The 14,821-nt window shown below is 43.1% G+C and overlaps 1 protein-coding gene across 2 annotated transcripts in view; it reads left to right on the forward strand.

Annotated features, from left to right (window-relative positions):
• The window catches only part of CERS6 (ceramide synthase 6), a 310,243-nt gene that overhangs the window by 83,342 nt on the left and 212,080 nt on the right, over positions 1 to 14,821 (forward strand). The window lies entirely within an intron of this gene.

The following is a 14,821-nucleotide window of genomic DNA, read 5'->3' on the forward strand; positions in this document are numbered from 1 at the left end:
ATGGGAGCTCCTGCACGTACCCGCCTGAGCCAGTCAGCACCTGCCCCTGCCCCACAGCGCACCCTGTTGTGCCTTCCTGCCAGTGCCAACGGCATGCAGCTCCAGTATGTCCCACGGCTGCTCTGCATCGCTCGGCCGTGGCACATCCTCTCCCCCCCAGGGATGCAGCAGGGCTGGGGCAGCTCTTTCCAGCTGCTGCCACTCCTGCCTCTAGCCCCAGGGTACTGGCAGGAACCCATGTGCAAAGCCCTGACCCTGAACACCCCCCACTTGCTCCATACTTGCTTGTCCAGGCATAGGTGACTGGTGCCTCCTTGAGTCTGGGGGGTCAACCGTAGAAGTTGGTGGTAGGTATGGGGCTGGCAAGCACCTGCAGAAGCTGGAGGCGGCAGTGGAGACAGCCCTGTTAAGGGGCACGTGCCTCCCCCCACATGCCCTCCCTACCAGTCACCTATGCATCCAGACTCAGCAGCAGCGATGGCACTAGGCAGAAACTTGCTTGGCATGGGGGAAAAAGAAGCCCCTTCCCCTTGCTGCTGCCAGGTAATTCTTGGTAAAGCTGTCCAGGCAGCTCTGCAGCTCCGCTGCCATCACCACCACCTCTGGGCTGCACAGCATGGCAGCAGTTGACAGTGCAGAGAAGCCACAGGGCAGGCCAGTGTGATGTGGGCTCCAGGCAGCTGCACCAAGAATTGCCTGGCAGCAGCAACGGGGAGAGGCTGCTTTTCCCCCACGCCAAGCAACAGTTTCTGCCACCGCTGCTGCTGCTGAGCCTAGACAGGCAAGTCTGGAGCAGGTGTGGGCTGTGCTGGGTTGGGACTTTGTGTTTGGGTCCCTGCTGGTACCATAGGGTTGGGGCTAGCGGTGGTGGCAGCAAAAAGGAGCCATTGCTGCCTGGGCTGCCTAAAAAGGCAGTCTAGCTACTGAGCCGTGCCAGCCCTGCTGTATGCCCAGGATGGCGCCTTGGCCAGGTGGGACCAAGGGACTCACCACAGGCTGGACAAAGCCCCTCCACTCGCCATATTTTGCCCACCCCTGTGTTAAGGGATGTCCTGTGGCTGTAAGGGGGGAGAGATAGAAGGGATAGCTTTTTTGGCAGGCATGTCACAAATTAGACCCAAACCTTTGAAGTACCACTCTAATCACCTTCCTTACCTGATCTTCTGCTGTTTTATGCTTCCTGTCAAATCTCCCACTTTGTCGTCTGTCCTCTCCCTGATGTGCTGCATGCCACACACAGGCTGCCTATGGCACTTAAAATGCATGCTGCACATTGGCCACCCTGTCCTATTGAATCTGGGGTGAAGTATTAGGGCAGCTCCTGTTTCTAGCAGTGCAGTGGCTTGTACTATCCCTGGTGTACTGCATTTAATTAAATCATGCCAATTTTGAGTCATCATTTAAATAAGCAATTTTTATTTCTGTACAGCTTATAACATTTGAGTTCTTGATAATTTTGTACTGCAATTACAACTAATTATCACTTTGCATGTTGTCCTAGATGCATGGGGTGGCACAAGCAATCACATATGGAACAAGCCTCTGATGCCCAAATTTTTCAATTTTTGGTTGTGAATGCTAATTGCAGTGCATGGTGCTATATTCTGCTTTTGGGTATGTTCTTGCATTCCTTCTTTTCAGGGAAAATTTCAGTAGCCTAAATGGAAACTTTTTTTCCTGGAGGACAGAATGAAGACTAAGCTCTTAGCAAAAATAAATCCCCTAAATAAAAAGTGAGGATGAATATCATTTGAGACGTGCTGTCTGTATTTTAAAAAAGCTTCACAAAAGCCCATGCCTGAGCATGGGTAAGCAGGGGTATTATTGGAGCTTTGGAAAATGCTTTATCATCAACACTGCAAAGTTTTTTCCAGAAATGTATTGACTTGTTTGGCTTAACTTCATGATGAAAGTTTCTCAGGATGGAATTTCTGGTTAGAACCTTCATGAAAATTTTGGAAGTTGTTGTTTGTTATGGAATAAAACCTACACTTTAAAAAGTGTTTTATGAAACCGAATTGTTTTCCAGTCAGTGGGAAACTTGTAGGAGAGACATTTTTCCCTGGCTCTCATAATTTCACCCCCCCATAATTTCAACCAAGGAAAAAGGAGACTTCTTTTGTAAAACTAGCAATAAAATGCTTTGGGTCAAGTTCCTTATACCTTGGCTATGTAAAATCTACAGGCTATATTGAGGTCATGGACTGAGGTTTGCCTGGAGTGTTTCTAAAGGGGGGAAGGGGAGCTGCTGTTAGGCCTGTGTGCCAGCCTATAGCAATATAAATATTGCAAAACCACTACAACCTTTACCTTGTTTCATTCAGGGTTACAGTTTGTGTACCTGGAGCAGTTAAAGTATAACAGCTGAGTAGCAGCTCCCCTTCCTGCTTTGAAACCTCTCCAAGCAAACGTTGACTCATTCCCTGAGAATACAACACTGTGGTTAATTTGCACAAACTGACGTGGAATCATGGGTGAGAGAAGACCTTGCAGAAGTGTTGGCAGGATGGCGGATGCTGTTTTTTGAAGTGCTTATCTCTCATAAGATTTGGTACAGTCATCTGTTCCAAAGTAAAAGAAAATGTGCTTTTAACGAGGTTTGGAGAAGTAGCATGTCTGAGGCCCCATCTACACATTGCACTTAAGGTATGATTAACTCGTTAATCATGGCTTAAGTAGTCACCCACCCACAGAGAAAGAGGAATAAGCTACAAAGTTATTCCACAAAATGTGTAATTTTATAATTGCTTCCTATCATGCCATTAATTGAATATGAGACCAGGGACCCCTGTGGCTCGGAGCCCTGTCAGTTGATTGGAGCTCTCAGCCGAGGGGGCGGGTATATGCACCCCTGAGCCTGGGAGCTCTCAGGTGACATGGCTCTGAGCCATAGGGGTTCTACGCGCCTCACAACTGGGAGCCTAGGTCAGCTGATGGGGCTCCCAGTCATGAAAATGCATGGTGTACCCTATGACTGGGAGCCCCATCAGGTGACCTGGGCTCCCAGCCAGGGGAGCTTGCTTCTTGATAGTGCAGGGGGAGTTGCAGTTGTGTGGATCATCCATTGGATCCCATTGCACCTTTATCTGCATGTGTAGAGGGGGCCTGAAAATGATAGTTTAGGGCAGTGATTTTCTACTAGGATGCTCAACCCTGAGGTGCCACCAGATCCTTGGAAAGGTGCCACAAGGTGTGAGGAGATGAGCTAAGCAAATGTGTCGGCTCAGGGTATATAAACTTATTTAGTTTTGAAACTGGGTGTCACTCAATTGAAAGAAGTCGTGGAGGGGTGCTTCAGGTCCAAAAAGGTGGAGAACCACTGGTTTGGAGCTTAGAGAGAATTTTAAAGGCAGAAAAATCATCAGTCATCATCCTTTCTGCTTGCAGGAGGGAGTGTTAGCATTTGGTTCTTGAGGTTCCTTCAGTGCTGTTCTGTGCTGTCTGTATTTGAGGGACAAGCTAAAGCAGTTCAGCCTTGTAGTAGGGAAGTGAATAACTCCAGAGAAACTAGGTACCACAACTTTCAAATATTTAAACTTTAGTCAAAGTGTAAAATAAGATCTGCAGTTTTAGGGCCGTGTCTTAAGGTCAGTTTAGAACCTGAATAACAAAGCAGTGCCCAGGATAGACTGGTAGGTTGAGGATGGAATATGCTATTTGCTAGTTAATGAGTAGCAGCTGAGCTACTCCACTGCCATAGCTATGCTCTCAGGATTTCAGTATCCATGGTGGCTACAGCTTCACTAGCCTGCCATCCTTTGCCCTGTTTCTTCTGCAGCTCTTCCTCTCCATGGGAAAGTGGAACTCCAGAACCTCATTACAGTATTTTGTGAGCTTCTAGTTCCTTCTGCTATACAGCAGGACAACACTAGCATCTGCTGCAGGGGGTTACTTAGTTTTGAAGGATTTCAAAGCACTCTGCAAAGCATATACGTACAGCTGCACCACTGCAATAAAATCATTTCTGGGGTGGAAAATGAACAGCCAGTCATGTGTTGGGTATGCTGCATGTTATACAACACTGAACGAGATCAGAACATCCGAACCAGCCCTCAGTCCAGTGTTCTGTGTGGTGGGAACTGTATGGTCTATAGACTGAGGATTCACTGTAGCTACCTGGGGACACCTGGGAAAGAGCTATCTTTATTGAAGGGAAGAATGAGAATTTCTTAGGGTGATGTGTTTTATTGGACCAACTGTGCAGTTGGGATAAAGTTAGACGAGCTTTTGAATGCAAGACATTATTCCTCAGGTTTCTGATCACAGGAAGCCACACACAGACTAGTGAAATGTCAAGGGGAGGGGCTGAGAGCAATTCAGAGGAAAAGCTGACTACTGAGGGCTCAAGGCCTAACAAAAGGGAGGAGGGTCAATTGCACTTTCCTTGTGTGGAAAGAATTCAGGAGTTGGATGAATTACTGTCATAATTATTGTCATCAGTGTTAAGTCCTTGGTTCTAGGTGTCCAGCCAGCTTATGAATTTTTGTTCCCAAGTTTACTTTTTAAGGGTGTTAGGTAGATTTCCCTTGAGCATGAGAAGCGTGAGGTTAGAGAGGGTGTGGTTGTTCTGTGAGAGATGTGTTCCTAATGGTGTCTGTATGTCTCCATCCTTCATAGCTTTTCTGAGAGTTCATTCTGGTGTGTAGTTGTTGGTTAGTTTCACTCACGTAGTGGCCATGAAGGCACTTTGTGCTTTGAATTGGGTATATCACATTTTGGGAAAGGCATGGACAGGAACCATGGATTTTTTTTTGATTTTTTTTTTTGTGGGTGTTGATAGTGGTGGCAGTAGAGAGATACTGACAGGTTAAGCATTTTTTGCCAAGGAAACATTGTGTCCCACTTGATACCTGTTAGCCAGAGGACTGTTTGCTGCTGATGGTGAGTTGGGCACCTTATCTGGAATGAAAACATCTGTCCTTGTAGTAACTGAATAGCAGCAGCTGAGCTTGCTCATTGTTCTGCTTCCTGTGAGTCCCATGCAGATTTTACTTTCCCTTGTCCTGGTAATGGGCACAAATGGTTCATACTATATTTCTTACTGTCACGGTGGGGTCCTGAAGGAGGGCTGTGATCTACCCAAGGCCCCCTTACTATGCCAAGTTGGCCCAAAGGGCACCCTAGATTCTTGCCCGTCACGTCTTAGATGGTAAAATATATAATAGGGAGGCTGCCTTTGCGTCATCTTGGACATGGTCTTGGTGTACTCTCTGACCCCGTGGGCTCCTGGACCCCTTGTGGGTCCCGTTCTGCAGTGGATGTTTCAGAGCACCTTAGCCTTATGGGCTGTGTGTGGCTCCAACCACCCCTTTACCACGCCCCAAGCCTTGCAGATGGAACTGACGTTGTTTGGTCTGGGCCTTGTTATAATGTGGCTCCCTGGGCTCTCTGAAGCCCCTGTCTCGCTCTGCGTCTCACTGGCTCTTGGGCTCTCTGCAGCCCTGCAAAGTGCTGAGCCCTCTCTGGCACTGGGGTTGGTGCACCCCAGATGCTGCTCCCTCTCTGGTGCTGGGGTCCCCACGCTGCCTTGGGTCCCCTATGAGGCCTCCTCCTTCCCCTAATAGCCTCACCCAACCCACCGGTCTCAAACAGCAAACAAAACACAAGCCCCTGGGCTATAACATAAATTCAAGCCGCCTAGCTATAGCTATATTCAAGCCCTACCAGGGAATGCTCAGTCCCTTAACAGTCTCAGAAGCGGCTCCAGCAGACAGGTCTCTCCCCTTTTACTTGTTCTGGAAGAGCTCCTTTCCCTTTGGCTGCTGGCAGGGAACTGCTGTCCTGGCCTCAGCTCTGGGGTTTATATGTGAGCCAGGCCCTGCCCCTTCCGGTCAGCTGACCGCTGGCAGGTGTGAGTCACTAGCTCACTCTGGTTGCTCTGGTAACCAGCAGCTGGGGCTCCCCACTCACTGCTAGGGCCCTTTCCCTAGCAGTTTCTACTCTTTAAAGGAGCAGGGCACCTAAGTGGTCTGTGACGCGTATAATGCATGCTACAATATACAGCAGCTGGTTTTGGAAAAAATGTGTACAGGCAGTCCTCGGACTTACGACACAATTGGTTCCTGAAAACCGTGTCTAAAGTAGAAATGTTGTAACTCGGAATCAATTTCCTCATAAGAAACAATGTTATAAATGGGGGATTGGTTCTTGAATCAAGTTCCGATACCCTATTTTCACAAAATGTTGTACTCGATCAATTCTAGATGAGTAATATAACTACATTAATGTATTTGTATTGTAAATAGCAATCATATTGATTTGGAAGGACTTCTTTGAGGTGACTTTGCTGGACTTTTTTGAAAGGCTCTTGGTTGGACTATTTGAAGGGCTCTTGGCTGGAGTCTTCTCGGGAGCCTTGGGTGCAGGTTTTTCTGGAGTCTTGTCTGCTTTCTTAAAGCAAGCGTCCAAGGAAGTTTTGGCAGAGATTCTCCAGGGAGGTGAGTGACGCAGCGAACTTGTTCGCTGGCGTGGCGTCAGATCAAGCATTGTAAAGTTGAAATGGATGTCATAAAGTTGAAACGGTATCAATTTATAAATGTTGTAAATGTGAAACATTGTAACTCGAAACATTGCAAGTCAAGGACTGCCTGTATTGTATGCAAGAAAATATGGTAGAATGGTTCAAGTGGTAGATTTGTTAATTAACTGAGTAAAAATATCAGAAATGTATAGTGGCCTGATTTTTCTCTGACTTACACTAGTGTAAGCCAGGACTAGTTGCTTAAGTCTAGTGACTGGGGTCCAGGGGTGATCTGATGGCCACCTATAAGTTTATCGGGGTGACCACCAGTATCTGGGGGAACATTTGTTCACCAGAGTGCCCCTAGGGATGACGAGGTCGAACGGTTATAAACTAGTACAAGACCGTTTCAGGCTGGACATAAGGAAGAATTTCTTTACTGTCCAAGCCTCCAAGGTCTGGAACAGCCTGACATCGGAGATGGTTCAAGCACCTACATTGAACACCTTCAAGAGTAAATTGGATGCTTATCTTGCTGGGATCCTATGACCCCAGCTGACTTCCTGCCCTTTGGGCGGGGGGCTGGACTTGATGATCTTCTGAGGCCCCTTCCAGCCCTAATGTCTATGAAATCTATGAAAGTCAACAGATTAATCGAGTATGCTCCGCGTGTGAGCTGATGTGCACAGCAATGCGTTGCATGCAGTTGTATAAGCGGTGAAATGCGTGTCAGTGTGTAGAAAATGGCGGCAGTATGCATTTGAACTAAAACACCTTCAATGTGTTTTTGTTCAAAACCACACCACCGCCATTTTCTCAGTAGTGATGTGCATTTTACCAGTTATACAACTGCATGTGCCACAGCGCTAGGCGCTTGTAAAAGGGCCTGGTGTTGTAGCACAAGCATGTGTACAAATGCCCACGCTCTCCATTTTTTAAAAACATATAGGGGTTACCTTTTTATATTAATACAGTAAGGTTGCATTTTAAGTAGAAGTGGTTTTAAGAGAATATTATTCATTGAAATGCAGTCTAGCTAGATCCAAAAAAGCCAGACATTTCTTTAGTAAGACTGGGGAGATGGATGAAAAGGGTCCATAAAAGGTTTAGAAATGACACTAATAGACCAAAAATTGAAAAGGATTAGGTCTTTACTATAAGCTTCTTGGGACATGCCTTAAAGTCACAGAGCAGATAGGTCACTTGTCTCACTCTTGTTAAATTGAAAGATTTAAATTAAAAATTGAACAGTCTTCAGAAACTTTCCTACCATACAAAGCAATACTCAAAACACATTGTATGTAAATGGAATAATAATTAAGTCATTTGTTAGAAGCAATCTGTAAAAATAGAAACCTCTTAAGTGTTTGCTGCCTGCTGCTGTTTTCCTGCTTCTCTACCTCTTTACTAAAACTTTTTTCAATTCTTGTCGGGTTTGTGATTCTTACTGTAGGGTTGCCAATTAAAAATGCAAAACGTGAGAGAGGACCGTAACATAACACGTTTTTTTGGAGTCATCTCGGTCTAGCGTTTTTTTGCACATGTAGTCTGAGTCTAAACCCATTGTAACATTAATTGAATGGGAGATCAATGACTCTTGTTTCCAGGAAAAATAAGCAATAGCTATAGTAGTCTATTTCAGGTACTAGAAAAATAATAATCTAGAGTGGACTTCCTTTGTATCACAGCAGAGGGGAAAACCACCTCGGCTGTAAACTGGCTAGAATAGATAGTTGGTCAACTAATATTGCCATTTTTTTTTTTAAAAAACATCATGGTGTTTTCAAATTTCTTGAATATTTTCTTCATTTTTCAAACAATTTATGTGAATAACTTATTAATGGGATGTTCATTAGTCTAGCTTTACTAGCATGTATTATATCACTGTTCATTATTGGACAGACACAACTGCTGAATTTGCTGCTAACATTTTTGGAACTTCTATTTGGGTTCAGTTATTTTGGAGAAGGATGAGGTGACCAATCCAAGTCAATCTGTCTATATAACAATATTGTCATCGTATCAGGTAATATATTTACTTTAAATTATTGTCATTTAGAAGACATGCTGTGAAGCACTTGGGTACCTAATAATTTTGGGGAAATACTGTTCTTAGACTTAAATGGAAGATCCATGAGTGATGATCAGTTTTATCTGTAGGATGTTAGAAAGAGGATGTTTGTGTTCCAGAAAATTCCATGGAAGGTGTCTTTGCTGAACACCTACTGGCATATTCTGGCTTTTTACAGTAATAGATGAGTTATATGCATCACCAGGGTGACTAACAATGCTGAGCACTTGCTTTATATACAAATTTAGAGAGCTGCAGCTTAGATACCTTGAATGAATGAGCAGTGTAATCCATAGAACCATATTTATTCTACTGGTTAGAGAGTAGATTCCCCTCTGGAAAATTTATACATATAAGGTCTGAAATGGAGGTTGAGCTGTAAGATATTATCTTAATTTTTATGGCTGTTTATTTGACAATAAAACATTTCTCTGCTAAATGTTATGTTTTTTAAGTGAAGTTTTATAGGGCTCTTGTATTGGCAGTGGGAAAACAGGAGTTCCATAAAAAGTCAGATTCATTTTATATGACAATCCTAAGCCCCATCAGTAGATGAGTTTGTGGTTTAATACACTCCAGAAAATCAGAACAGAAGAATCAAGAGGGTTCCCTCCCCGCTTCCTCTCTTATTTGATGAGATGTTCGAAAATGATTTGTTAAATGCAGATTTTACCAGTGCTAATGAACATTGGTATCAAAGGATTATGAGGGTCACTACCAATGTTTCCAAGTAATGCTGGGATTTGAATGATGTAATTTTGTTAGAGATCAGGGGCACTAAGCTAAAAAGGGTTATAGGACTTAATAAGGATCAGTTACCCACTATAAGTAAAAAGGAGAGAATCGCATCAATGAAACAACTGAATGCTTACAGTGTGACATGAATATTTTTATTATTAAAAAACACCATAGTTCTTTGTTCAGTCACATTAGATTAGATTCTTTCTTGTATTAGATGGGTCAGGGAAGCTTTTACACTAGCAGAATGTCTGGTCCATTCATAATCTGTAGAATAACTTCCTAGGGAAATCTCTTCAATTCACCAGGAGTGTTGAACGGAGGGTGGGGGTGTTAATCACAGTGTCATTAACTGTAATCGTACAAGTGTGGAAAAGCTGCTTTCAGGGTATAAATGTGGCTAAGAGTTCTGTTGTATTAAGTATTCGCTCTCTCTATGACTGTCCAGCTGCTCGGTATCTTCAGGAAGGGTATTTTTGTCTCTCCTTATTCAAGCACTGTGGCTGTTTTCTCATCTGCTTGGGGAATGAATTGTTAGAAAGATGATACTTAACTCCTTCTGGAGCAGCAACGAGAAAAGTAGTTTAAGGAGGAAAAGCAGTTGCTGTCTTCCCTTCCCTCCTACTTCCCTGGCCCCCACCAAAACAGAAACTTAATTAATCTAGTTCAACCTTTTTAAAGGGCAAGAAGGATATTTTATAATGTGCACGTACTAGTAAAAGTGATGTGAATCATGTGATTTAATTTATCTTTTTTCTTTTACTGAAATGTTCCTCAGGTTTACAGTCTAGCAAAGGACTTTGTTTAGCTGCAGCTTTCTGAGCCTGTTTTACAGAAGAACTCGGTTCTAAGCATACAGTCCATATGAAGAAGGCTATTTCTTTTAAAGCACGGAAAGGACAGATCCAGCCTGTGGTGCTGTGCTTCAGCTTGCAGGGTCACGTCCACTCCCCTGTTGCCAACTTTCCTGAGCTCTGCATACTAGATCGAGTGCCCGATGCCAGTGTGAAGGGTCAGGTGGAGGGGAACACCAGGCCTCAGGGCTCAATCCCGGTGTGGGAGCTCAGGAGAGGGTAGCGCTGGACCCCTGGGACCCAGTCCTGGCACATAGACCAACCCCATGGTCTGCAAAGCCAAAAAGTTGAGTTCCACTGTTCTAAAAAGCATGTGACATATTCAGTGCTACTCAGTATACCTTGCATTTCCTGCAGTCTGTGAAGCTTTCTTGGTGCTTTGCTTACTAATTACAAAATGTATAACATGAGCAGAAGTGCAAACTAGTTCCCCGCAGGTGTTATACAATGCTTTTTAAATCAAGTACACAGTATTTTTGGAATGCAGAGGTTGAGCGCTTCCTATATAGACACCTCACAGTGAGCCAAAGGCAGTATTTACTGATTGTAGGTAGTGCTATCTGGAAATAAAAAATAGTTTGGTTACCTACTGCCGGTGAGTCAAGCTTTAATTTTTTTAAGGTAATTAGGCTAAGCACAGGCAGTCAAAAAGTCTGAGGCAGAATGCATTCAGTCTTTGCAGGTTAGTCTAAACTGCAGAAATTAAATTGGGAAGCAAGTGAATAGACATTCACTTTTTGATTCAGGAAATGCAGCCACATGCCTGCTGTGGCTCAGGCCAGAAGCCACGGGGTGCTAGAGAAGGCCTCCCAGCCTGCCGGCCACTCCAAGACTTTTCCCCTCTCCCTGCTCTAGTGGAGGGGGCATGGCCAGACCCCACACCTGAACTAGCCTGCTAGGGGGTGGGAGTTTAAATCCTTTCCCTGGCCCACAGAAGACTCTAGTCCTCTTCTTACGTGTACTGAACTTCTGTTCTGTTACAGGTTTAAACCACTTTCTGATCACTTAAGCCAGTTCGTGTAACTTCTGTCCCTAGCCTTAGAGTCTATGCTCTACACTAGTTTTAAAGGGTTGTTTCTGTGCCATTGAGATCCAGGGAAGATGGGGCAAATGGCACATAATTGGCTGAATTCTTCTTGCATTGAATTCAGTGCAATTTCATAGAAGCTAACTGAATGGATAATATGGCCCAGGGTTACATTGTCCCATTTGATTAAAAGGAAAGCAAGTGGTTGAACTACCTTCTACCACTGTTACCAGGTTGTATAGTCCTTTTTTCTGTGAAGTGTTGCTCAGATGAGATTATTCCGTGGAGTAAAATAAAATGGACTGTTAGTTTTAAAAAAAAGGTAGAATCTGGCCTTTGAGCAGTGATGTAGCAGAACACACAATTTATCAAAAGACTGGCATTTTGTACAAGTAAACTAAGCAAAATTGTGAAGTTTGAGTGTTTGAACCGTGATGTTTTGTTTAGGAATCCAGTATAAGCTTTATTACAAAGCACATAGCCAGTGACATTCAGATCACTGATAAAGCTTTTCTAAAAGGCAGCTGACAGCACAAATTTAGGATCTCACTGATTTAAAACCTTACATTTTAACCTTGAAAAACAGACAAAATTCTGCTATGGAGGCAAAAGGAAGATGAATACCGTTTGAATTCTATTTTCTTTATAAAAATACTATGCAGTAAGAAGCTCTTAAGCTTACAAGTTGCTCATAAAAACATGTTTGGATGGCTTCTTAGGAATGGTCAGTGCTGATGGCGGACAAAATGCTTTGGTTAAGCTTGCATTATTTTCTTCACTTTTTAAATTTCTTTTCATGTGCAAGCTTTGCTTCCTAACTACTAATCAGTAAATCATAATGATATTTTACAAATGTGTGTTCAAAAGCAGGAGAAAAGAAACCATACCAGGGAAGAGAACATCATGACGTATCAGGGTGTAATAGTCACTTTTCCTCTTGCATGCTTTCTTAACAGCGAAACATGAAACTACTGTACTTCCTGAGCAATTTAAACATCAGTGGCATAGGAGGCTAGACTCCCTATTACTCTTTGCTGCCTTCGTAGAAAAGCTTTTGGAATTTATAGGGATAAAACTAATAGGCTCTACAGAAATTACTTATGCACTAGGAAAATAGGTGTTTGTCAGCTTTCGTAAGAATAAGGTGCTGTACTTATTTTTCTAATTACCCATTCCTTTTGTGAGGGTGGAAAGCACAGCAGTCAGCACTATTTTTTATTTGCTCCCTTTTTAGAGAAAAAAATACATTTTCCTTATCTAGAGCATAGTATTCTGGAACTGAACATTACAGCTCTCCTTCCTTTTAATTATACATTAATACTATATTTGTCTTTTGTGTGTTATCTCTTGGTGTACTCATTATCAAGATTGTCATTTTAAGATTGTACTTCCAAACTGGTTTACTTAGATATAAATGAAGATTGTCAGCAGGAAGCATGCTTGAGTTGCACCTTGTAAAGCTTTACGCACCAGGGCTATTTTTGACTTCTAAAACCTGATGACTTTACTGGTTTTTATCTTTTCTTTGTAGTGCAGTTTCTTGCTTTGCATTACTATACATCTATATCATATTTTTTTGCTCCTCAAAAAGGAGTAAATGGTCAAAAGGCACATCTGACAGTCATAATCAACAAAGTCAGTTTTACTGAGGGAAAACTAATTTTACAAATGCCTTAAAGTCCTTTTTGACGTGATTTTATTTTCATTTTTATTTATTGAGTTTAATGTCTCTGGATGCTGCCATAAGCAATTAAGGCAGAGACTGTGTTCCTTTTTGTGAACCTGACAAGATGGTGAAAAAGTTCTCTCATTTCTTTTTATTTTGATTCCACCCACAGGCCTCCTCTATCTTCTCTCTATTTATAAATGTTGTCTTTGCTCAAAGGACTTCGTAAAATTAGCTTGAATACTGATTGATATTCCCTTTGCTCTCCTTGTTAAGCTCATGCCTTGTCTAGTTTTCAGCCTTCGCTTAGGGAAATCAAATGAATTTAATTCATTTTAAAGGGTTTTTTTCCTTTTAGTACTTGAATTCAGATATCAAGATTCTCAGCTTCTCTGCTGTGTAGCATCTTGGCAAAATTATCATATGTCTACAATAGCATAGAAATATATGTTAAAAATGAATTTCTGAAATAAAAATCTGCATGTATCTTGTTAGATTATTAACTGCTTTTAGCTGATCTGATAACAGCGGGAGCCACCACTGCTTTTAATCCATCTATGTCGGGCTAGAGAATGCAAATACTCTCTTTAATTCCCCCCTTTGCTTTGTCAACTACCCCTTTTCACCTTTTTGTATTACTGCTTTGACCATGGGCACTGTGGGATTCTGTAGCTTAAAACTAGTGAGAAATTGAGGGTAATCCAGAATGAGTCTGCACTTCTGTTAGAATGAGAGTCTCAATGGAAGCCCATTAAGCCAGTATTTTGGATGCCATATTGGCTGTCTATTGGTCTCAAACTATAAAGCTCTAAATGATCAAATATCTGACCATCAAAATGCATGTCTAGACTAGAAGATTTTCGTTCTACAACTCCTGCAAAACTTATTATGCATCTTGCATTCCTGCACACACAAACCCTGCTCATACTAGGAAAAAATTGGATGTGTGGCCTGGGAAGCTTCCCCAGTAGAGCAGCATGAAAGCTGCAGTAGAGAGAAGGTTCTGGCATCTAATTACTGTTGTCTGACTGTCCTTGAAGCAGGAAGCCTGTCCATGTACATACTCCATCACTGTTTCTATTGTTGAAGCTGCTGCATGGTATAAGTTGCACCCAAAGTTTGCCCTTTAGGCTAAGTACAGATAGTCAAAAAAGCCTGAGGCTGAATCAGTTCAATCTTCACAGGTTAGTTTAAGCTCCATAGATTGAATCAATAAACAAGTGAACAGACATTCACTTTTGATTCCATAAAAGCAGCCACATGCTTGCAGTGGCCCAGGCCAAATGCTGGGGAGTGCTAGAACAGCTGGAGCAGACAGCTTGGGCCAAAGCTAGCCCACCCACCCTGTGAGGTAGGGTTTGTGGGGAGGCTGCAGGACTGTGCGTTAACTTGAATCTGGAGGGGTTCTAGGATAGAAGTTTAATAAAAATATTTAACCTAAGTCAGCTAAGTCTGATACTACATCCGTCCAGGTTTATCTTAAAATGGTTTCAGCCATTTTGAAAGCAGTTTATGTGCACTGAACTTTGGATGTGTTACAGATTTGAACCAGTTTCCAATCGCTTATACTGGTTTACATGTAATTTCTGTCCCTGGCCTTAAGGAACATGCCTAGGCCAAGGGTTAGTGAGAAACTAGTTAGGGAACTTCTGGAGGGACTGGATGTATTCAAGTCAGCTGGTCCAGATGATCTCCACCCTAGAGTACTAAGGGAATTAGCTGAGGTCATTGCAGGACCCCTGGCACGGCTTTACGAGCACTCGTGGTGCTCTGGAGTGGTGCCAGAGGACTGGAAGAGGGCCAACGTGGTTCCCATCTTCAAAAAGGGAAAGAAGGAGGACCCGGGAAACTATAGGCCAGTTAGTCTTACCTCGATCCTGGGCAAGCTTTTTGAGAAAATTATTCTGGCGCATATCCACGAGGGGCCAGCAGGGGAGGTCATGCTTAGGGGCAACCAACACAGGTTTCTTAGTGGTAGGTCCTGTCAGACCAACCTGGTGACCTT

Source organism: Gavialis gangeticus, unplaced genomic scaffold (genome assembly GCF_001723915.1).
Source record: "Gavialis gangeticus isolate Ggan-Ray unplaced genomic scaffold, GavGan_comp1, whole genome shotgun sequence".
Classification (NCBI taxonomy): domain Eukaryota; kingdom Metazoa; phylum Chordata; order Crocodylia; family Gavialidae; genus Gavialis; species Gavialis gangeticus.